The following is a 26,078-nucleotide window of genomic DNA, read 5'->3' as shown; positions in this document are numbered from 1 at the left end:
GTGAGTTGCATCATAACTTGAAATTCAAGCATTTAAAAACTTCTGTAGAACATGAGAGGGCTCTGGACACATATACAAATTATAAATGATCACTCATTGTGCACTGGAGTATTTCGGCATAGCCACTGCTGCATTTGCAGACTCGTGATGTTTGTTTTACTGTTCAAATGGCACTGGCTGGAAAGGCGCTTACTGTGGCACTAACAGGGAGACAAAGGGAGCATTCGACATGCCTGCATGGCTCCAGTGGCCGGCAAAGTCAGCCATGTGTGTGCGGTCATTAGATAAATGGAACTCCTTGTAGTTTTAAAAATGCTTTACCTGATAGTGTATGGAGTGGTAATTTTATTATGTATTTGAACATTGAAGGTAGGTCTGAAGTAATGACTAGCAAGCTTTATGATATGCAGATTCATTTAGAAACTACGCTACTATCAGTGAAGGTAATATGTCTAAATGAACAATGGCTTAAAATTAAAAATATCCACTTCCTCAATAAACTTACAGGCTATGAACTGGCTACCAGATTATATAGAGCCGCCTGGTATGGAAGCTCTTGTGTGCTAGTTCAGTCCTTGGTAGACTATATAATCAGAGGGAATTTTAGCCATCTGCGTGGAGGAATTACATTTGAAAGTAGTTGCATGGAAGTTACAAATATATTATATATTAATTGTCAGTATGTATCACATCCCTGGGTACCACACAAGCTTGGTATTCTTAGAGAAATTTGAAACATTGTTATATAAAATAATAACTGGAAAAATGTGTGACAAACTAGTTATATTTGCTGACTTCAACACAGATCTAAGTACTGATGGCAAATTTATTAAACTTTAAAAAGCAGAAAGACACTAATGGGCTAAATCTAAATTTTCACCAGTACTCAAGTGTTAGAGTAACTGCTTCAACATTTATTGATAATACTCTAAGCAGTTATAATTCAAATGTGAAAGGAAATAAGTTCTACATGTAGGAGTGTCAGACCATGCAGAGCAATTTGTATCACTATCGAAACTAAATTCAGAGTGCACAAGAAAAATATGTAGGAACTTCAGCCAAGAAAATGTGGAGGTAATTACAGAACTAAGATCATGTGTCGATCAGGAAGCACATTTCTACTGATAACAATTACAATAACTTCTCAACTGAATAAATGTGGATATTCAATTATAAAAGAATAGTTGACCAAGTAATGGATAAATATGTACCCAGTAGAACTATTCCTAATGAGAGGAACCCATGGTATACAGGTACAGCAGAGAAACTTCTATAGAAACAGAGATCACTGCATAATAGGTGTTGAACAAAGCAAATGATCATAGATAGACAGGTGCCAAATTAAACATGTTTGGCCTTCAAGAGAGCAATGTGTGAAGCCTTAAGTAAATACTACAGCACAATGTTGTAAAACGTTCTTTCAGAAAACCCAAAGAAATTCTGGTCATACGTAAAGAATGGTAGTGTCACCATACTTGGGGGGAACAGAAACTAGCAAATGAGACAGAAAGCAAAACTGAGGGTAACAAAGCAAAAACTAAAATGCTTAACTCTGTTTTCAAATGTTCCTTTACAAAGGAAAACCCAGGAGAATTGCACCAGTTTAATACTCATACTGTTGAAAAGACGAATGAGGTATGTATTAGCATCCTCTCTGGGGGACACCACCTCGACGAAGCACTGTCCATGCGGATGGAGAGGCTTAAGCATCTGCATGAAGCTGAGGGCTATGCTGAAGGTTGAGGACCTACTACTGTTGGAAAGGCCTCAGCTGATGGATCAGACTAAGAGTGTCCCAACACGTCCCATCTTCCCTATCCATACCTAGTACTACCCAACTCCCTGACCCAACCCAAGGTGTGATGTGATCCGTGCCAAGGGGTGCATGGCACATGGGAAGATGTGTTGCAAACCAAGCCTCAGGGATATCAGGTGACCTCCCTCAGTAAGTAGCCTTACACCACGGGGGGTATATGTGGTGTGGACCTTGTAGATCCCCAAATCTCGTGGGACCAATATGGACATGATTAAAGAAAACATAGAAAAACAAACTGAGGAGCAAACAGACCTGAGATATCCAAACATCAGGGACAGTACTGATGGAAGGCATTCCCATTACTGAATCACAGTCTAGACCTGAGGCAGAAGTGGGAACTGTAACCGAGAAGCTAGACCAGATCAAAGGCTTGTCTGGGGCTAAGAGGAAAAAACTACTCAGCGAACAGAGGAAAAAGGAAGGAAGAGAATGGCTTCCTAAAAACAAGTGGAGGGAACTAAAGGGACTTGAACGTAAGACACCCAGGAAAAAACTGTCTCAGGTTGAAGGTAATACGAAGATCCCCACTACGTCAAAGATAGGATAGGGAAGAATCAAAGACTCCCTCCTTCCTGGATAAGAGAGTCCAGAAAAAAGCGAGGCAAGAAATAGGGAAACTGACCTATACTACTACAGTCTCGCTTTTTAGGGTGGCAGTTATCCAGGAAGGCTATCCACTGGTGGCCATCACTTCACAGCAGGAGGAATTGGTACAGATGGCCCTCTTTGAAAAGATTGGGAAGGTTGGGAGGGGTGAGGGGGCACTGGCCCAAGATCCAACTTCAGGAGGGTCTATCTAGATCATGGTGCCCTCATTTTTGTCTGTGAGGGGGTACACATGGTGGAATGGCTTAAGGAAAAGGTGCTCATGATATCCCCATGGAAAGATGAAAAGCTGCTGGTTAAGATGGCAGTGGAGCTTCTTAAGACTGCAAACATGGGAACCAAAGATCCTTAAGGAAGTCTCTCCTAGGACTTAGTTTGGGAAAAGAGGGGCCCAGAACCCAAAAGTATCGACAGAAGTCTGGTCAACCAGAAGGCTGCACTGGAAGGGCAAACACCGGTAGAGGAGGTCAGAGAGAAGTCCCTGAAGGTGATGCAGGAGCAGGACCTGAAATTGCGTTTAGTGTTCTCACAGGTCACTGTCAGGCTTCTCAAAGATGGAAGCATGACGGAGCCTGGAGATGCTGCAGATTAATCTGCAGCACAGTAAAAGGGGCCTCTGCAGCCCTGAGTCGCTGCCTGAGAAGGCAGGAAGTGGACGTGGCCCTGATACAAGAACCGTATTTATATAAAGGTGGTGTATCGGGCCTCAGTGGCACTGGAGGTAAGCTGATCTATGCTAGAAATCTAAGAAACTCCAGAACAAGCATCTATGTAAGAAATGGAATTTCTTTCATGCCAGTGGTGGATTTGTGCTCTAGGGATTTAGTGACCATTAAAATGCTTCAGTATGTGGAAGGCATCACAAGGGAAACTGTTTTGGTATCAGCATACCTCCCTTATGAAGACAGCTCTCCTCCTCTCTTGGAGGTGAGGAGACTGGTAGAGACTTTTCCATCAGCAAGGTGACCAACTGCTGGTGCCAGTGCCCACAACCTAGTGTGGGGCAGCAAGGACACCAGATGTAGAGGTGAGTACCTTCTTGAACTCCTTTCAGCTAACAACTTAGAGGTCCTGAATAGCGGCAATGAACCCACATTCAGGAATAGCAGAAGGGAAGAAGTAATTGACAAAACCTTTACTTCCATGATGATGGACAGCCATGTCAAACAATGGCATGTAGTGCTGGAGTCATCCACATCAGACCACATATACATTAAACTCAAGGATGAAATGGGAATCAGACAGACCATGACCTAAAGGAATCCCAGGAAAGCAGACTGGGATACATATAGGAGGGACCTTGATTTAGAATTATTTGAAATTAAAACCTCGATAAGGAATCCAGTAGAAATGGAGGAAGTAGCAGATGCTGTTACCTCTGCCGTAGTGACCTCATATCGGGACAACTTCACAATCACCAAGAAGTGCACAAATAGGAGTGTGCCTTGGTGGAATAACAACTTAGAAATGCAAAGAAAACAGGGACTTAGACTGTTTAATATTGTGAGAAGTAAAGGACAATGGGCTAAATATCATGATGCCCTTGTCAAATACAATCTTGCAATCAGACAAGCAAAGGAGGCATCTTGGAAGGCATTCTGTGAGGAAGTGTAGAGCATGGCTGCACAAGCAAGACTGCACAAGATTGTCACTAGGGTACCAACCAATCCAGGATTTACATTGAGGAAGGAGGATGGGGAATATACAAAGACAACACATGAGACGCTGGAACTGCTCCTCAAAACTCACTTTCCTTAATATGCTCTGCCAGACAACACAGTCCACAATGTGATCCTGGAGAGACAATGGTTCTCAGGCACTCGAAGAGAGGACTGCGAATTTGCCAAGGAGTGTGTGTGAACTTTAATAAAATCAATTGGGTGGTGGGAACATTCCAACCATCCAAGTCACGTGACCCAGATGGAATTTTTCAAGCTCATATGAGTCCTATGCAGGCTATTCAGGGTTAGCCTGGCAGTAGGAATCATTCCCAGTGCTTGGAGGGCAGTGAAGGTGGTCTTCATTCCAAAGCCAGGGGGAATTGATCATACCAAGGCTAAGGATACGAGACCAATCAGTCTGTCCTCCTTCATTCTCAAAACTGTGGAAAAACTGGTTAATGTATGTGTTGGGGAGAGGAGGCTAAGTAGGGCCCCGCTCCATTCAAACCAGTGCGCATATCAACCAGGTAAATAATGTGAGACAGCTCTCCACCAACTCATTGGAAGGCGGAGAAAGCACTTCAGTTCCAAGAACTAGCCCTCTGCATCTTCCTGGATATCGAGGGGCCTTCAGTAACACGACCTTCAATTCCATGGTAAGGGCAGCAGAGGTGCCTGACCTGGGGACCACTATATGCGGGTGGACCAGGGCCATGCTTCGTGGAAGGAAGGTAGAGGCTATCATGATGAACGAAAAGATGGTAATTAACAACACTATAGCCTGCCCACGAGGAGGAGTTTTGTCCCCTCTATTGCGGAATCTAGTGGTGAACGAACTCATTATGGGTTTAAATTCAAGACTGCGTCTGCCAAGGATATGCAGATAACTTTGTCGTAGTAATACTTGGCAAATTTTCTGATACAGTTAGAAATATGGCACATGAAAGTTTGAGCACTGTTAAAAATTAGTGCATTAAACAGGATCTGCAGATTAATCCTAAGACTGTTGAGGTGCCATTTACAAAGAGACATATTCAACACTCAAGTTGGAATCTAAAGCTCTTCAATGAAACTCTACCTGTGAAGGGGATAGTGAAATATCCAGGAGTAACCTTAGATGAGAAGTTAACATGGACCCCTCACATTAACAGTATCTGCTCCAAGGCAAAAAGTACTCTAGTGTGTACTGCAAGGGCTTTGTGGCAAAAACTGGGGCCTAAGCCCCAGGGGTATGCACTGGATATACACCACAGCGATCAGACCTAGGATTTCCTACAGGGCTGTAGTGTGGTGGAAGAAGGCACAACAGGGGGTTGCAGCTAAGGGGCTTGCTAAGGTGCAGACAACTATACAATAACTCCCATCTGCTTTGACAAGCCTTAATATATAATAATTGCAAGCAGGGAGCAGTGGGAAAAAACAGTTAGACATCGTACGGGTGACATCACTTGGTTCACTGATGGGTCAAAAACAGACCAAGGCATTGGGGCAGGCGTGTACAGGCTTCAACCAAGACTGGAGGGCATCATCTCTCTAGGAAAACTGGCCTCTGTATTCCATACTGAAATTACTGCAATATGGGCATGTGCGGAGGAGAATATGTGTAGGTGCTACAAGGACCATAGCGTCCACATCTCTTCAGACAGCTAGGAAGCTCTGAAATCATTAGCAGTGCCTGCAATAAGATCTAAGATTGTTGCAGATTGCCTCAGGGCTCTGGTGGAGCTAGGGGGAAGCAAAAGGGTAAACCTAGTGAGGGTTCCTGGCCACTCAGGGATCTGTGTCAACGAACAAGCCGACAGACTGGATAGGATGGGGGCAACATAACCATTTACTGGACTGGAACCTGCCCTGACAATCACCAAGGCTATGATTAAATTAGAACTATGGAACTGGCTTAGGAAACATCACATAAGATATTGCATCAAGGTCCATAAATAAAAACATGGTAATTTAATAATGCCCATGCCATGTTTTATTAGAAGCTCGGTAATCCTGGGATTGAACAGGAAAGAGATAAAACTCATGACTGGACTGATGACTGGCCATGGGACTAAAAAAAAACACCTACACACACAATGAGTATAATGGAAGAGGACAATAAAAGTAGGATCTGTGATGAGGGTGATGAAACTGCATCACACCTAACCTATGGATGCATGGCACTGGAGAGTAAAAGATACAGAATCTTCATCACAACTACACCTCAAGAAATTGTGTCTTACAAAAAACTGATATAGGGACTCCTTGCACTATTTAAGGGCACTAGTTGGCTTTACTAGATAGATAGATAGATAGATAGGGTGCGATACCACACAATAAACTTTTTTTTGATGCAGGCAGTGGTGAGTTAGACCTAAATTATTTTAGCTTACCTGTTAAAATGAAAACAAATCAAATCAATGTATTAGCATCAGTTGTCTTGATAAACAGCTGAAATCATTAAAATTGAAAAAAGCTCCAGGGTTTGATGGACTCTCTGTCAGATTCAATTCTAAATTTGCAGCTAACTTAGCTCTGCTTCTAACTATAATCTATCATAGATCCCGCAAACAATAAAAGTGTGCCCAGTTCTTGGAAAAAGGCACATGTCACAGCTGTCTACAACAAGGATAGTAGAAACGATCCACAAAACTACCATAAAATATCCTTGACATTGATTTGTTGTAGAATCTTGGAACATTTCTCAGCTCACAGATATTAGGTATCTCAAACATAATAACTTTCTCGATGCAAACCAGCATCGCTCCAAAAACATCAATCGAGTGGCACAAAAAAACCTGTGTGAAACAGGCTGCATAAATATTCAGTCAGATCTCGATAAGATTTTGAAGTCGTACAAACATTGGCATCTTGTTTCAAATGTTCAGAAATGGAAAACTCTTCAATTCACCTGATGAAAAAATGTAGTATCCTGTGATTAGAGTATCAATGAGTCACAGTCGGAATCAGTCAACTCATACAAATACCTGGGTGGTACTCTTTGTAAAGGTATGATCAACGAAATGGTCAGACAGGCTCAATTATGGGAAAAGCAGGTGGCAGCTTTCAGTTTAGTGGTAGAATACTGGGAAAGTGCAATCAGTCTACACACGAGATAGGGTAAAAACCACTTGTGCAACCCAATCTATGTAGAATATTGCCCAACTGTGTGGGACCCATACCAGACGGGACTGACAGGGGATATCGGACATATACAGAGAAGGGCAGCATGAATGGTCACAAGTTTGTTTGACCTGTGAGAGCAACACGGATATGCTGAAGAAACTGAACTGCCAGACTCTTGAACATGTAAGTATTTTAACTATCCTGAGAAAGCCTACTAACAAAGATTCAAGAACGGGCTTTAAATGATGATCTAGGAATATACTACAATGTCACTCACGTGGGATCATGAGGACAAGATTACAGTACTTACTGCACGCACAGAGGCATTCAAACAATAATTCTCCCCGCACTCCTTATATGGAACGAACAGGAAGAAATCCTAATAACTGGTACAATGGGAAGCACCCTCTGCCATGTACTTGACTGTGGTTTACAGAGTATGGGTCTATATGCAGTAAAATGCTTCCATTTTGTGCCAGTATTGACTGATTTTCATAAAAGTAGATCATGGGTTGCAAAAGGAATTAAGATGAAGAAACTGCATATGGAGGCAGAAGGTTATCCAATATTGGTTAAATTGAAAAATTGTGCTGCAAGTGAAACTAATGATAAGTAAGAATCCAGTGCCATATTCGAATCCCTCACTGACCTGTTGATAAATCTCAATAAAACCAGTGGCTATTCACCAGCCAGTAAATATCCTATAATGGCAGAGAAATAACTCAGGCTTTAAATTTTCCCACATTTCCATCTCTGATGTTACGAAAAATCATAATGTCACTAAACTTTTTAACTTAGTGGGTTGGGATGAGGTACCCCACAATTAAAATTGTCAATCATGGTACTCCACATCCAATGTTCTTCATAATCAACAGTCTTTTGATGAACATTTTCCAGACAGATTAAAACATACTGTTCGTAAAATAGGAAGGAGAGATGGAATGCGAAACTATAGACCTATCTCATTGTAAACAACTTTTTTCCCCAAAAGGACCTACATGTGATCAGATAGAAAATTATAATTCATCCCACAGTATTATTTTACACTACCAGTACTGTGTATCAGCCATCTTGTGTGACCTTACCAAAGCTTTCAATCCTGCAAACTGTGAGTCCCTTCTCCAAAAACTGACAAGCTATGAAACTTCCGGGCAGATTAAAACTGTGTGCCAGACCGAGAGGAGTGTTAGTTCTGCAAGGTTCGCAGGAGAGCTTCTGTAAAGTTTGGAAGGTAGTAGACGAGGTACTGGCAGAAGTAAAGCTGTGAGGATGGGGCGTGAGTCGTGCTTGGGTAGCTCAGATGGTGACAAGCTATGGTTTTCAAGGAAAATCTCTTACCTGGGTGTCATATTACATGGCAAAGAGACAGCAATGAGTACCTGTTAATAACAATGAGGAGAAATTCATCTGTGGCTGGAAACACACACAATATGGCCTTCTGTAAGGATCCATATTAGGGCTACCAGTATTTTCGCATTATATTAATATGCCATGCAAGGTTCAGTTTGATGTCATCCCCTAACCAGATGACTCAACAGCAATAGTCTGCTGTCAAACAGGTAAAGGCTGTATCCTATGCACACTTTGTTTCAGTCATTAGGTACAGTATAATTTTCTTGGGGTTTGAAAAACTAGCCTACTCAAAGCTTTTAGGCTACAAAAAAGATCATCTGAGTCATAATGGAAGCTAAAAAGAAATAACAGTGCAAACTCATTTTGAAGACTAGATCTGGTATCCACTCCAAGTACATATAAACTCACAACTTTCTGAGGGAAACTGCTTCTTGCATCAGTATGAGAAAGCTACACATTACTTAACCACAGACAAACAATACGAAAAACTGTACGCTGTATGGGCATGAAATTTATAAATAAAATCTAGAAGTGCAGCACAAATCCAACACATACTGAAGAAGACCTGGAAAAATATCTGAAGAGTAAATGCTTTTATTGTGTAGAAGATTTTTCTCGTTCAGCTCTTTCAATACTTCATTTGTGAGCTTTAGTATGCTTTCTGTTTTGAGGTTCCTTTACAAAAGACAAACTGAAAGGTGGTTAATGAGTTCTGATTAGTGAAGAGCATCAGTGATTGCTTTCTCAAATACTTTTGAAAGAACTGGAAGGTGTGATACAGATCTGTAATTAGAGGTGGTTATCCTTATCTCGTTTTTTTAGATGGGAGTCAATAAGTACATACAAGAAAACCAGGAAACATACCCCAAGAGACTGATTCATTGCAAAGATAACTTGAGGGTAGTTATGTCATGTCAGCACAAGATTTTAATATCCTGCTGGAACATAGTCAGCAGAACTGCTGCTTTTTAATGAGCTAACGACTTATGTAATAACCTTTGGTATTGTATTTTTGAAACTAATGTCTGCTGGTGTAGCATGAAGCTTCGGCACAAGTGAATCTAACACATCTGTATTGCATTATTATTTGTTACTTGGTGCAGCCACTGTGAGGAAATGGGCCCTAATGATTGAAATTGGTGGCCAATGATTTGAGTGTCCCCATTTCTGTGAGAACTATTACCTGGGGCTCAGTTTCACTGGATTACTAGTTTTCTTTGTTAAATAATGTTCTGAATAGTTTTTGCCTTATTCTTGGACTGTCTTATTTTTTAATTTATCATGGCATGTGAGTCTTGCTTTTCTAGTAATGGAGTAGCGGACTAGGCAATAATGACGGCACTGTAGTTTCAAATTTTGACTACTGCTTATTCTCTGAATTACAGTATTCTATGATTATAATACTGACGAGTCACTGCTGGAATCGGCCACTTCATACAAAAACCTGAGTGAAACACTTTGTAGGGATGTGAAATTGAATGATCACATAGACTCAGTCATGGATAAAGCAGGTGGTAGAATGCTGGGGAAGTGCAATCAGTCAACAAAGTAGAATGCTTACAAATCACTCATGTGACCGGTTGTAGAATATTGGTCAAGTCTCTGTGGCTTGTACCAAATAGACTAACAGCACATAATGAATGTGCAGAGAAGGGCAACACTAAAGGTTACAGGTTTGTTTAATCCATGGGAGAGTGTCACAGAGATAATGAAGGAAGTGAACTGAAAGACTCATGAAGATAGACATAAACTATCTCAAGAAAGTCTATTAACAAAATGGTGATTCTAGAAATATACTACAGCCCCCTACATAGTGTTCACACAGGGATTGTGAGGATAAGATTAGAATAATTGCAGCACAAACAGAGGCATTCAAACAGTCATTCCTCCCATGCTCGATATGTAAATAGAATGGGAAGAAAACCTAAGAACTGGCAGAATTAGGCATAAACTCTGCCGTGCATCTCACTGTGGTTTGCAGAGTATAGATGTAGATATAGGAATGGACCAAGAGCTACACATAAAATGGCATTTTAAAAAATATGAATAGCACAGTATAGACCTAGGTCGAGAACTGCCCGATGAGACAAACGCAGCACGGCGATGACCGACCCAGATATCTGATCTCTGCGAGCGATACCCACCTACTGACACAAAGATAGGTGTTCGCACAGGTCTGGGTGCATTTCCTTTCCCTCTCAAAACTCTTGCTCATTTAAAGGGTTGTTGGGTTGTTTTAGGGGGAACAGACCAAACAGCGAGGGCTTCAGTCTCATAGGATTAGGGAACAAGTCAGTCGGGCACTTTCACTTTCAAAGGAACCATCCCGACATTTGCCTGAAGCAATTTAGGGAATTACAGAAAACCTAAATCAGGATGGCCGGACGCGGGATTGAACCGTCGTCCTCTCGAATGTGAGTCAAGTGTGCTCACCACTGTGCCACCTTACTCTGTTCTCATTTCAAGGCATGCGTCCTCCGATTATGCACAGGTTTGAAACGCAAACTGTTCTTCCAAATGGTTCAAATGACTCTGAGCATTATGGGACTTAACATCTATGGTCATCAGTCCCCTAGAACTTAGAACTACTTAAACCTAACTAACCTAAGGACATCACACAACACCCAGTCATCACGAGGCAGAGAAAATCCCTGACCCCGCGAGGAATCGAACCCGGGCGTGGGAAGCGAGAGCGCTACCGCACGACCACGAGCTGCGGACAAACTGTTCTTCCAAACTCAAATGCCTGGAACATAGTGATGAAATTTGTGTGATTATTTCACATTTCGTCTGTCAGTCATGTTTCTTTTGTCATAGTGCCGCATCTGAGGTTATGTTTTTTTTTTAGCGTGTACCGTCGGTGAATCATTCTGCAAAACATTAGGCCATTACGTATATGTTGCATGCCCATTAGTACCTAGAGAAATAAATAAGATGAAGAATAAAAATTAGGTCACAGTAGAGGTAAAAAGAGAGATGGAAGAGGTGAAAATCGTTAAGGCCACCCAAGAAAATAGGGTTACATATAGGGAAAAGAAGAAAACTAAGAGAAAAGAGACTAAATCAACATATTATGAAAACAAGATAGCAACGTCAACAGATATCACTAAGAACATGTGGTCTCTCATAAAAGAAAAGAGGAAAGGTGTAGGTGTGGAAAACACTGATAACATAACACTTGAGGTAAAAGGGAGGGAACTGAGGGATGCACAAAACATCAGCAATATTTTAAAGAAACACTACATTGAAGTTGTGGATAAATTAATAACTCAAATTAATATTTCCAAAATAAACACAATAAAAATTCCATTTGAAACAAAATGCTTATTTCTGACCCCAACTAATGAATCAGAAATTGTAAAACTAATACATAGTCCAAAAACAAAACAAAAAAACCACAGAGACTTGATGGTATATCCACTAAACTAATTAAATGCTATTTACAATGGGTAGTAAACCCATTGGCCAGTCTGATAAACTTATGTATATAAAAAGGAATATTTACAATGTGCCTGAAAAAGAGTAAAATAATCCCTATACATCAACGAAGCTGCAAAAAAGACCCAGGAAACTACAGACCAATAACTATTACATCTGTACTCTATAAAATAATGGAAACCACAATGAAAAATTATTAAATTTTACACAAACTTGCAATATTCTGAATGATGAACATGATTTAGAAAGGGCAAATCTACCAAAACAGCAATAGCTGAATTCGTAGCACTGGTAACTAAGGCACTTGATGAACAGAAGAAAGTCTATGGTATGTTCCTGGACCTATCTAAAGCATTTGATTGTGTATGCCATGACATCCTATTAGAAAAGCTTCATCATTATGGCATAAGGGAGAAAGCAGTAGACATCATTAAATTGTTTTTGGAAAATAGAATGCAGTGTGTAGAAATAAAGCAAAAAGTAAAAATAATATTACAAGTGTCTTTTGAAATTATGAAATTGTTAAATACTTAGTTCCCCAAGGATCTGTTCTTGGTCCACTACTTTTCATTTTGTATGTCAATGATATGACCAAATCAGTATCTGATAGTGTCGACATGTATGCAGATGACACTTCATTTGTTGTTACCAGTTTTACAGCAATCTCATTATAAATGGAACCAAAACAACATACATAAAGAAACATGCAAAACTCTTTGCCTCTGAATATGTCTGCTTGTGTCTGTATATGTGTGGATGGATGTGTGTGTGTGTGTGTGCGCGCGAGTGTATACCCGTCCTTTTTTCCCCCTAAGATAAGTCTTTCCGCTCCCGGGATTGGAATGACTCCTTACCCTCTCCCTTAAAACCCACATCCTTTCGTCTTTCCCTCTCCTTCCCTCTTTCCTCATGAAGCAACCGTTGGTTGCGAAAGCTATAATTTTGTGTGTATGTTTGTGTTTGTTTGTGTGTCTATCGACGTGCCAGCGCTTTAGTTTAAAATGCAAAGAAAAAGGTTTTGAAATTGCAGGTATGGGTTACAATGAGTCAAGAGTATGTTGTGTGTACCGATCCTCAAAAAAATGTCAACTCTATTTAAAAAAAAAAAAAAAAAAAAAAAAAAAAAAAAAAAAAAAAAAAAAAAAAAATGGAAGGTTGTGTAATATGGGGTGATTTTAACATTGATATGGGAAAAGTGACATAGAGAAAGCAAAACTTTGAGGAGCTGCTATTACAGTACAACATGAAGGCAAGAGTTGTGGAACTAACAAGAGTGACTTTGGAAACTGAGTAAATTATTGACAATATTATCACTAATATAGATAGCAATGCATATACAACAAAGGTTCTGCAAACAGGAATTTCTGATCATTTTGGTCAGCTTTGTGAAGTATATGGAAATCTGAACTCACAAAAGGAAGATAAAAGTGTAGAAAGAGATGTTAGGCTTATCAGCCAACAAAATATCAACATCTTCAAAATGATGTTAAGAAAAGAACAGTGGATGGACACGTTTTGAGCCCAGGGAACAGATGAAAAATACAATGCTTTCAAGTTGGTTGGTTGGTTGTTTGAGGGTAAAGGGACCAAACAGCTAGGTCATCAGTCCCTTGTTTCAAATAGACTCCATTCTGCTAACGGGACATCTCAGAAAAATCAGAACAATAAAACGGAAAAAGGGAAAAACGTAAAGGGGCAGTCACGTTGTCATTAGTAAAAACAAATGAGGGAAGTCGGCAAGAAAACGAACCCAACACCATGCTGAAGCAGCATAGGCAAGACCACCTGTGACTTAAAAGGTACAACTGCTATAATGCAGAAAGTACGTATGGGATTAGAAAGACTAACCAAGACTTAAAAAGAAGGGGTAAAAACAGAGTAAAAGGGGAGAAAAGAGGATTCCAGTCAGGGAGGCGAATCGGGAATCTCTGAACACTGCCTACAGTGGGAGACACCCAAACACTCACCGCCCAGCCCCAACACCAGAGAGAGATTAAAAACTTTAAAACTGAGAATAAAAACCACTCTCCCGGAGGAAACCGAGAACCAGAGAGACCATCTGGGAATCGTCAGCCAACATCAAAGGTAAAGTGTGGGGGAGTCTGTACTTAGCACGCAGAGCCAAAAGAAGGGGGCATTCAACCAAAATGTGGGCCACTGACTGGAAGGCTCCACAACCACATAGCGGGGGTGGCTCATCACGCAAAAGAAAACCATGGGTCAGCCTGGTATGGCCAATGCGGAGACGACACAGTGTGGTCGAGTCCTTGCGGGAGAGGCGAAAGGAAGAACGCCATGGGCCTGGTGTTACCTTAATTGCACGAAGTTTATTAGACAGTGGAGTAGCCTCCCAAGAATTGGCCCATGACTGTGCGAAGTGGGATTTGATGTGAAGCCGTAAATCTGCTGCAGGAGGGGTTACAGAAAATGGGGGGTAAGAAACTGCTCCCCCAACCAAAGGATCAGCGAGCTCATTACCCGGGATACCCACATGGCCCGGGACCCATAGGTATTCAATGGAACAAGCGGCACGGTGAAGATCAGCGAGATGGTCATGGATGGCAGACCAAGGGATGGCGCGAAAAACACCGGTCAATAGCAAGAAGGCCACTCATCGAGTCCGTACATAACAAAACGCGGTTGTGTTGGGATTGTTTAATAAAGGTAAGGGCCCGGGAAATTGCCATCAATTCCGCAGTAAACACTCCACATGTAGGTGGCAGCAGATGATTTTCCGTTCCAACAGAGGACGTGAAGGCATACCCAACATGATGAGCAGATTTAGAGCCATCAGTGTAAAAAACAACAGCATCCCGAAACTCCCATAAAATTTGGTGGAAAAAGGTACGGAACACCACCGGGGGGATGGAATCTTTCGGACCGCGGCGGAGATCCATCCGAATTCGAGGCCGAGGAACTAGCCAAGGAGGGGTGGAGGTGAGGGAGCGAGGAAGACAGGACAAAGATGGAAGCTGAAAATCACGGTAAAGAGACGCAGGGCGGGAGTCGGGTGGGCGACGTCCATGGTCTGGGAACAGGATAGAATAGGAAGGATGAGTGGGAGAAGAACGGATAGTGAGGGCATAAGACACCAGAAGCTGGGACTGCCAAACAGAAAGGGGGGGGGGATCCCAGCTTCAACCAGGAGACTATCAACAGGGCTAGTAGGGAAGGCACCGGTGGCCAAACGGATACCACGATGGTGGACTGGATCCAGCACGTGCAGTGTACAAGGAGCAGCTGAACCATAAACTTGACAACCATAGTCCAAACGAGACAGAACTAGAGCACGATAAAGACGGAGGAGGAGGGAATGGTCTGCACCCCAAGAGGAGTGGGCAAGGAAGCGAAGGACATTGAGTTTACGGAAACATCCGACCTTCATAAGTCTGATATGGGGCAGCCAAGTGAACTTGTTGTCGAAAAGAAGACCCAGGAAACGAAACTGTGGAACCACAGGCAATCGTTGTGCAGCGAGATAGAGCTCTGGATCAGGGTGGACCGTAGTACGGCAACAGAAGTGGACCACCCGCGATTTTAAAGGAGAGAATTGAAACCCGTGTGAGAGGGTCCATGCAGAGGCACGCCGTATAGCCACCTGGAGCTGCCGTTCTGCAGATAGCATCGAGGAGGAACTAACCCAAATGCAGAAATCATCCACATACAGGGCAGGGGCGACCAAGGGACCGACAGAGGCCACAAGTCCATCGATAGCAATGAGGAAAAGAAGGACACTCAAGACAGAACCCTGTGGGATGCCCGTGTCCTGCGTCCGTGGAGAACTAAAAGCAGTACCAACTCGAACTCTGAATGACCGATGGATCAGGAACTGGCGGATAAAAATCGGGAGTGGGCCCCAAAGACCCACTGATGAAGGGTTAGTAAGATGTGATGGCGCCAGGCCGTGTCATAGGCCTTGCGAAGGTCAAAAAACACTGCAACCAAATGGCGGCACTGGGAAAAAGCCTGCCGAACTGCGGATTCCAAGCGAAGTAAATGATCGATTGGAGATCGCCCCTCTCGAAAGCCACACTGGTAAGGGGACAATAGATCCCGAGATTCGAGGACGCAAGTGAGCCGACGGGCTACCAGCCGTTCAAGTAACTTACAAACAACATTGGTCAAACTAATTGGCCGATAGCTGTCAACAGATAGGGGGTTCTTACCAGGCTTAAGGACAGGAACCACAATGCTATCCCTCCACTGAGAAGGGAAGTCAACCTGGAGCCAGATACGGTTAAACACCCGAAGAAGATGTTGCCGTTGTGGAGCACTGAGATGTTGAAGCAGTTGGTTATGAATGGAATCTGGGCCAGGGGCCGTATCATGAGAAGAAGATAGAGCAGAAATAAATTCTCATTCAGTAAAAGGTTCGTTGTAAGATTCTGACTCACAAGTGGTGAAACATAAGGTGAGAGCTTCGGCCTGCTGTTTTTGATGAAGGAAAGCAGCTGGATAGGAGGCTGACGCTGATGCCACTGCAAAATGGGTCGCAAGATGTTCTGCGAGAACTAATGGGTCCGTACAAATGCCATCTGGGAGGTGAAGGCCTGGGAGGGTGGACTGCCGATGGCAACCTTGGAGAGAGCGAAGTGTAGCCCATACCCGTGACAGAGGGACAGTGGAACCAAGGGAAGAAACGAATCGTTCCCAACATATCTGCTTGCTCTGTTTGATTAAATAACGGGCTTTAGTGCGAAGGCGCTTAAAGGTACTAAGGCTGGCTATGGATGAGTGCCTCTTAAAGTGCTGCAAAGCTCGACGGCAATCACGGATGGCAATGGCAATGGCCCTACTCCACCACGGGACTTGCCGGCGACGAAATGGTCCAGATGAGCGCGGGACAGCAAGGTTAGCAGCGCGAACAATCGCATCAGACATGTCACGTAGGACGTCATCAATACAACCCGACAAAGAGGGAGAAAACTCGACCTGTGCAGTGTATAGAGGCCAATCGGCGCGGTGGAAAGACCAACGAGGTAACCTGTCCATCGGGGAGTGGGAAGGGAGCGTGATAATCAACGGGAAATGGTCACTATCACAAAGGTTGTCGTGTGGCGACCAGTGTAATGAAGGGAGGAGAGAGGGAGAAGAAAGAGAAAGATCAATGGCAGAAAAGGTACCATGACCGGCACTGAAATGAGCAGGGGAGCCATCATTAAGAAGGCACAGGTCGTGGTCTGAAATAAATTGGTCTATAAGAAGACCTCGTCTAGATGGAAAGGCACTGCCCCACAAAGGATGATGAGCATTAAAATCCCAAGGAGGAGGAACGGAGGAGGAAGTTGCTGAAGAAGGGTGGTTAAGGCAGCAGGTGTAAGAGTCCTGTCAGGAGGGAGATAAAGATTGCAAACTGTGACTGCAGAGTCTAAGTGGACCCTAACAGCAACCGCTTCCAATGTAGTTTGGAGAGGAATCCACGTGCTAGCAATGTCTGTACGGACCAACGTACAAATGCCACCAGAAACCCGCAAGGGTCCGACCCGATTTCGACAGAAAACACGGAACCCACGGAGGGTCGGTGAGTGAGCATCAGTAAAATGAGATTCCTGGAGAACCACACAAGCTGCAGAGTAGGACGAAAGAAGGGATTTCAATTCCGGAAGGTGACGATAGTGGCCATTACAATTCCATTGGAGAACCACAGAACGATGGTTTAAATGAGGGCTGAACACGCTAAATCCAGTCATACCACCGTGTCCCCACCCGTCACCGACAAGGAGGGGGCGACATCCATGAACGACAGGTCAGAATCCGGTTGTGAAGTCGGGGAAGGGACCTCCGGTGACACCAGAGGCTCTTTGTCCCGGGACTTATGTTTCTTCTTCTATCCAGGCTGAGATCGAGGAGGGCTGTGTGGCATAAAGGAGCCAGCTGCAGCAAGATCAGGAACAGAAAGAGACAGGGCGACCTGGGGGCCGATAGACCACGGCTCTCGCGGTCGCCGCGCGGCAGCAGACCTTTGACCTGGAAGGTGCCGGAAAGGGGCATCCCGGGAGAGGCGCCCTTGACCAGCAGATGCCGATAGAATTGGGACACTTCTCCGGCTGGGGAGGGGGAGCAGCGCCCGTAGGAGGTGTTGGAGCCGCAGGGGAAGGGGGAAAATGGTTCAAATGGCTCTGAGCACTATGGGACTTAACATCTATGGTCATCAGTCCCCTAGAACTTAGAACTACTTAAACCTAACTAACCTAAGGACAGCACACAACACCCAGCCATCACGAGGCAGAGAAAAAGGGGAAGGGGGGAGGAGAGGGGTCTGGGATGGGGGTAAGGAAGGGGGAGGAAAGGATGAAGATGTAACCAAGGCGTAACTAGATGTCATGGACACAGGGTGCAATCGGGCATATTTCTTACGGGCCTCTGTGTAGCTTAAACGATCAAGGGACTTATACTCCTGTATCTTTTTTTCTTTCTTATATACTGGGCAATCTGGTGAACGTGGAGAATGACTACCATGACAATTGACACATACAGGAGGGGGAACACAGGGACTCCCCTCATGGAGTGGACATCCACAGTCACCACAGAGAGGGTCCTGGGAACAGTGAGAAGACATGTGGCCAAAACGCAAGCACTTAAAACACCGCATAGGAGGTGGGATGTACGGCTTCACATCACAGCGATAGACCATAATCTTTACTTTCTCAGGAAGGGTATCCCCTTCAAAGGCCAGGATAAAGGCACCAGTATCAATACAATTATCTTTAGGACCCTTCTGAACACACCGAACAAAGTGAACACCCCGCCGTCCGAGATTGTCCCGAAGTTCCTCATCAGTTTGAAGGATGAGGTCCCTGTGAAAAATCATACCTTGTACCATATTTAGAGACTGGTGAGGGGTAATGGACACAGGAATTGTGCCAAGATGGGTACAGGCACAAAGGGCCGCAGACTGGGCAGCTGAAGCAGTTTTTATCAGCAACGAACCCGACCGCATCTTGCTCAGGGAGTCCACTTCGCCGAACTTGTCTTCAATGTGTTCCACAAAGAATAAAGGTTTGACACTGGTGAAAGTATCTCCATCAGTCCTGGTGCAAACTAGATAACGGGGGAAAGGTTTTGCCCCTAGACGACGGGCCTGACCCTCCTCCCAGGGGGTAGCCATGGAAGGGAAGGCCGAAGGGGCAAGAGAAGCAGCACTTGAGGAATCAGTACCACGCAGAGAGACGGCCGCAGAAGAACGGCCAGAGTTTTGGACCCGTAGGCGTTTCATCTGCATAGCGTCCGCCCTGATACCACCCACTCCGATCAGGGGCTCTCCTCACGGGCGCCACCCAGCCACAGCAAGGGCCGTCTGGCATGGCGGCCATTGCCGGGAGTTCCGATGCTCCAGGATGACGAGCAACCACTCCAAGGCATGCATGAGGAGGTCACAGCTCAGGTATCAAAAGTGTGATCCCTGTGTGTTCAGGGGGTTCAACCAAAAGGGTTCATAGTGACCCCACCACACGGGCTGGCTACCGTGCTGGCTATGCACCCTAGCATCAGACAACGACGTAAAAGAAAAGGTGGAATGTACTAGGAGGGCGCACGTCGGAGACACTAGGTAAGGTGCTCTTCCCCAAATGGCTCACACTACGGAAGAGAAATTTTGGAATGGAGGTCAAACCCCAGAGGGGGACCAAGGAATGCCAAAAGGAGGAGATGATTACGCAACAAAGCCGGAGTGTAAAACCAACAGAACCAGGAGGATAGCGGGGGCCAACATAAGCAAGGACACCAATAGAGGGAGAGGAGAGGGCGAGGGGAAAGGAGCATGGAGGGGAAAGGAGGGGAAGGGAAAGGAAATGCAGCCCGGAAGAGAAAGAAGGCTGCAATGGCTCGGGGCCCGTTCTCGCTACACACGTATCCACAAAAGAGTTGTGGACCCCCTGGGGGGCAATGCTTTCAAAGACACCACAACACATTACTTCAAATTAGCATTCACAAAAACCAAGAGGAAAAGAAAAAAATTTTCAAAAAAAAAGCAGTGGATCACGAAGAAATAATTGAACAGAGAGCTACCTTAAGAGAAATGAAACAGGGAGAAAATACAGGCAGTTGATAATACAAGAAATAGCAAAATCAATTAATGAGACTATTTCAAAATCAACAAATAAAATGAGAGCAGCTTGGAATATCATTAACTCTGAGACAGGCAAGAAAAAATACTCACAGAAAACAAATTAAATGGAAACTATGACAGTAAATAACAAAATAATCACAGATAAAACAAGTGCCAACATCCTCAAAAATTACAATGCAGATGCAATAGAAAAACTGAAGCATGGATATAATAGCCAAAGAACTCACCAAACTGTCATGACAGATAAGCCATGGCACTCAATGTTCGAGAAACCAGTGTCTGAAAAGGAACTGACATATGTTATGAAAATGCTAAAAGCGAAAAAGTCTGTTGGACATGATGAAGTGTCAAACTACCTAATCAAGTAGGAGGCAGCAGAAGTAATTATGCCACTACGGGATATTACCAACCACTCTTTCCAAGAAGTACTATTTACAGATAAACTCAAATTAGTTAAACTTGTACCTGTATACAAAAAGGGAAAGCAAGATGACCCTAACAACTACAGGCTAGTACCAGGCTTCTCCAAAATATTAGAAATTCTCATGCTAAACAGACTAACTGCTTATTTCGATACCCATAATGTAATAACTCCAGCACAGCATGTACAACAGAAAGGGAAATCAATGGAAACAGCAACTGAATCATCAACAGAATCAATTGCACAGGCCTTGGACAACAAGATGGTAGTGTCTGGAGTTTTTCTTCATTTATCCAAGGCATTTGACACAGTTCAACATACAGTTCTAGTAAAGAAAGTAGAGAATGCTGGTATTCGTAGACATGCAGCACACTGGATAACATCATATCTAAGAAACAGGAGGCAATATGTAACCATTAATAACTTATAAAGATCAGATGTTAGAAGCATTATGTATGTTGTAACTCAAGGTTCTGTAATGGGACCTGCTCTCTTCAATTTATTTGTGAATAATATACAAACATGTGAAACTGAAATCAAAATACTTTATGCAGATGATACGACTGTGCTCAATGTTACCAATAATTTGGAGGCAATTGAGCAAAATATATTCATATCATTCAGCAGTACGTCACAATGGCTCTCTGAAAATGACTTAATTACTAATCTTAAAAAAAACTATGTACATGGTCTTCAAAAATAAACAAAAAGAAGAACATATGGATGTTTTCTTAGATGAAAAAGGACTGGAAGAAGTAGCTTCAGTTAAGTTTTTGGGCATTACAATAGACAGTGCGCTACATTGGAAACAGCAGATAAATACTGTTTCCAGTAAGCTAAGATCAGTGATAGTTATAATGAAACAACTGATTCAGTATACTCACCAAGACCTCTTGTGCACTGCCTATCATGGACTTTTTCAACCATATGTGTGATATGGAATCACAGTATGGAGGAACTGAACTATCACAGGGATGAAGAGAATATTCACATTGCAGAAGCAAGCCATTCGAATTATATTCAAAAAGAAGCAAAGAGAATTGTGTAAAAGTTGTTTCAAAGAACTAAACATTCCAACGTTTCCATCACTGCATGTATGCAAGACCATTGTGAGTGCCTTACATGCTCTCACAAAACTGGAGACTAATGAGACTGTTCGTACACACAACACAAGGAACAGAAAACAACTGCAGTGTATTCCACATAGACGTAAGATTTTTGAAAAAGGACCCAAATACTCTGGTAACAAGTTAACACAAGCAATGCCAAGGGAATAACAAGACCTCAAAACGGAGGAAACGTTCTCCACAACTCTAAAAAGTTACAGATGCAAGGAGAATTTTATAGTGTAGCCAGCTACATTAACAAACAGTGATCAAAAGTTTATCCTGTGAGTGATAAATCTCACACATCATAAAAAAACTAGCAACAGAAATCAGTGTTACACAAATTAACTATAATTAGGAACCACTGATGTATAATCCACGCTAATTATATGTCACAAAATTATTATTATTTTTTTGTATGTATCATAAGTCATTTTGTACCACGTAATATTATGAATATACTGCATCATAAGTCATTGAGTACGATGTAATACTGTGAAAGTTTTTTTTTTCTTTGTCGTTATTTTGAAACCTGTTTACTGGCGTCAGGCAGGCCTGCACCAGCATACTACGCCGTTCTTTGGCCTCAGAGAAACACAAACAACATACAAATGAAGACAATTAGAGAGACAAAAAGATGGTGGACATAAAAACGGAGAAAATCACGTTTTAAAATACACGGTGCCGTTCACTGTTGTAGAGTCCAAGATAAAATTGTTCAGACACTTGGACACATACAGAGACGAAAATTGTCACACGTGAACGTAGGTGCACAAAATGAATAACACTGAACGACTTAAGCACAAAACGACGGCACACACAGAAGCACGAGGCGTTGACTCCGGCGCGCGAAAGTTCACTAAACGTGTACGCGTCCGGGGACCTGCCAAGAGTGTGAAAGCTCGTATGTATATTTAATATGTAAGCAAGTATTAAAATTGGTGTCAGTTTCGGCTGTCAGAAATATTGTCACCTTACCTTTAGTCTACAAATGCTGGTTTGTAAATCTATTTTGATGTAATTGTCGCTGTTAAATCACATGAATGAACGGACAGAGCAAAGAGAGAAGAGCATGACGACTTCTGTATGCAAATGATTATGCCACAGTTAGTGCTGTTAACGTTTAACAAAGCTTTCTCGTACTGCTGACACAATTCAGACGGCGCTGCTACGCTGCCATCTGTTGGCCACACCGAGAAACTAATGTTTTGTCACGCCGGTCAAGTTGACCAAATGCAGTTCGTAATTTGTTTCCTATTTTTAAGATCTTTGTTGCTGTAAATGCAGTAAGACTCATATCACAACTACACCTATTTTGGTCGTTTATGGAGTGGCTATAAACGAACGTGGATCTGAAATATTTATAGTGCTTATATCTCCTACTCGCTTCACGTATATGATGGTTGATTCTATATATATTTTTTGATACGTCTGAAAATTCACGTCGCCTTACCGGAACTAAACCCTCCCCCTATTATCCTCTTCTCCATGATGATCACCCTTTCCCTGACTCAATTAGTAAGGCCAATCACTTTGCCTCCTACCTCTCCGATGTATTTTCCGTCCCCGATGATCCGCAGTTCGATTACTCCCTCTTCCCAGATATCCGCGATCGAACCGACACCTCTTCCCCTCCCCTCGCTCCTGGCTTCCAGTACTTGGACAACATTACACACACGGAACTCAATGCCCCTATCACTACACAGGATCTCATTGATACACTCCGCACAAAACGCAACACCGCTCCTGGTCACGATCGTGCCACCTACCGTCACCTTCGTGAAGCTCCTGTCTCTTTCCTCTCCACCCTGGCCAGGCTCTACAATGTAGTCCTGTCCACCGGTTACTACCCCGACCTGTGGAAAACCTCCCGTATCCTCATGTTCCTTAAACCTGGCAAACCGCCGTCCGCCGTCTCCTCCTACCGTCCCATCAGCCTTACCTCGGTCTTCAGCAAGGTCCTGGAATCTATCCTCACCCGCCGCATCCACCAGCATCTCCGCCAGCACCGCCTCCTTCCCGTCACCCAGTGTGGCTTTCGGCCATCCTTCTCTTCCGACGATCTTCTCCTTCACCTCACTCATCTCCTTTCCGAACAGCTTAATTCCCATCGCTCCGCCATCTTCCTCTCCCTTGACCTCGAACGCGCTTATGACCGCGTCTGGCATTCCGGTCTCCTCTTCAAGCTCCAAACCTTTGCCCTTCCCATTAACTACGTCCGTCTGATCGGTTCCTTTCTCTCCCGCCGTCCTTCCTATGTCACCATCCATAACACCGATTCCTACACCTTTTTCCCCTCCGCCGGTGTGCCCCAAGGCTCCGTCCTCTCCCCCCTTCTGTACCTTTTGTACACGGCGGACATGCCGCCGCCGTCGCCCCCCGTCCACCTCCTCCAGTTTGCCGATGACACCGCCTTCCTCGCCCTTGCCCCCACCCTGCGACGCTCCCAACGCCTTCTCCAATCCCATCTTGACCGGTTCACCGCTTGGTGCAACCAGTGGTTGCTCAAGGTCAATCCCTCCAAAACCCAGGCGATCATTGTAGGCAAAACCACCCCTTCCTTCCGCCTCCTTGATTTCTATCTCACCATCTATGGCCGTCCTATCGCCCTCACTCCCACCCTTAAGTACCTTGGCGTCACCCTCGACCGTCGCCTCTCCTGGACTCCCCATCTCCAGACGATCCAAGCCAAGGCACGTTCCCGACTCCGTCTCCTCAAGCTCCTTTCCGGCCGCACGTGGGGTCTGGACCCCTCCACAATCCTCCACACCTATAAATCCCTCATCCGCCCTATCCTTTGTTACGCCCATCCAGCGTGGATCTCCGCCCCCCCTACCTTCTATAAATCCCTCCAAATCCTTGAACGCCATGCTCTCCGCCTTGCCTATCGCATCCGTCTCCCCTCCCCCACGCGGATCCTGTATGATCTCATCCCCTTCCCCCACCTCCTCCTTTTCCTTGAACGGATACGTATCCTGTACACCTCACGTAAACTTGATCCTCCTCACCCGCTCGTTTCCCCACTCCTCTCCCACCCCCGCCCGCTGCCGCGCCTGTATTCGCACGTCCCACCCGGTCTCCATCTCTCCACCCTCCATGCCCTCTCCCAAGGTGGCTTCCGCCGGCTCCCTCTCCCTGATGATGTCCTCGTCCCCCCCATCTACCCCTCCTATCAACTTTGACCCTGCCCCACCCCCCACTTCCCGTGTCCTTTCCTTTCGGCACCCTCCCTCCCTTCTCTTCTCTTCCCTTCTTTTTCCATCTCCCTGTCCCCTCCCTTCCCCCTCTTCCCCCGGGCTTCCTCTCCCCCTTCCTCCCTCCCCCTATCTCCCCTGCCCGTGGCATCTCTGCTCTCCCCTCTCGCTCTCCCACTCCCCTTCCTCCTCCTCCTCTCTTGGCAGGTCCCCGGACTCGCACACGTATAGTGAACATTCGCGCGCCGGAGATCGTCGCCTTTTGTGCTTCGTGTGTGTGACGTCATATAGTGTTTTTGGTGTCCGCCGTCCCACTCCTACGTTCACTTGTGCCGTCGGACTCACCAGTGTTTTGTGCGCCGTGACAACGTGTTTTCAGTGTTGTTATCATCACATGTGAACGACTCCGTGTTTTTTATGTCTCTGTGACCTCTCTCTTTTGCCCGTCACTTTGTTCATTGTCATTCACCATGTTTTATACTCTTGTAAAACGCTATGGCTGAAGAGCGGCGTAGTGTGCCGCTGCCAGCCTACCTGAATTGTACAGGTTTTAAAATAACAATAAAGTAAAAAAAAAATAATCTGAAAATTCATTCTTAATAGTAAGAGTTATTGTGCTAATTTTTGGAAAAGTTTGGTTAATCAGTAGGTTAACCGAACTTATAGGCGGAATGTGGTGAGTGGTAAATGTGATTAAGCTGGTAGGGATTTGAGAGTTAAGCCCGTGCTACTTGTAACCTGCGTTTCGTATCTTGAAGTGGTTATTGACAACCAGATGCTGAAAAATAGTTTACTGGTCATATAACCACGTCGGAAAAAAGTAAAATAACATCTACAGCTTGTGCTGTATCTGTTAAAATATTTGATAGTTCAGTGGCAAACAGACAGTAAAACCCAAATGGTTAGAACATCGGCACTGGGTCAGAAAATGGTGCATTGTTAATAGTCAGTTGCAGTAAGAACAGAGTAATGAAGGAATACAATAGAATAGAATAATTTTATTGTTTTTAGGCCATTATGGCAATAGACAAAGTCATACATGTAACACAAAATAATTCATGTTGCATGGAGCAATAGGTTTGTTATTACCAAATAATATTACAATTGATGAAATCCTACAAAGTCATACATATAACACAATATAACTCCTGTTTCAAAAGGGCAATAGATTTGTTATTACAGTATAATATTACAACTGACAAGGTCATACATATAATACAATATAATTCATGTTGCAAAAGAACAATAGGTTTGTTATGACAGTGTAATATTACGATTGGTGAAATCCTACAAAGTCATCCTTATAT

General features: G+C 43.9%; 1 protein-coding gene and 1 long non-coding RNA gene across 7 annotated transcripts in view; one reads left to right on the top strand and one right to left on the bottom strand.

Annotated features, from left to right (window-relative positions):
- LOC126426830 (F-box/LRR-repeat protein 14-like) overlaps window positions 1-26,078 on the top strand; it is a 624,998-nt gene that overhangs the window by 176,886 nt on the left and 422,034 nt on the right. The window lies entirely within an intron of this gene.
- The window catches only part of LOC126426836 (uncharacterized), a 409,903-nt gene that overhangs the window by 213,651 nt on the left and 170,174 nt on the right, over window positions 1-26,078 (bottom strand). The window contains exons 1-2 of one of the 5 annotated variants that reach the window (XR_007576434.1): window positions 22,556-22,741; window positions 22,019-22,460 (exon numbers count right to left, since the gene is read on the bottom strand). The exons of 3 other annotated variants lie outside the window; for them this stretch is intronic. This is a non-coding gene — a long non-coding RNA (uncharacterized LOC126426836). Of the gene's footprint in view, window positions 1-22,018; window positions 22,461-22,555; window positions 22,742-26,078 lie in introns of those variants that run through there. One more of the 5 variants, XR_007576438.1, reaches the window with a different exon arrangement.

Source organism: Schistocerca serialis, chromosome 11 (genome assembly GCF_023864345.2).
Source record: "Schistocerca serialis cubense isolate TAMUIC-IGC-003099 chromosome 11, iqSchSeri2.2, whole genome shotgun sequence".
Lineage (NCBI taxonomy): Eukaryota > Metazoa > Arthropoda > Insecta > Orthoptera > Acrididae > Schistocerca > Schistocerca serialis.
This window is presented reverse-complemented; position numbering and strand designations above follow the sequence as displayed.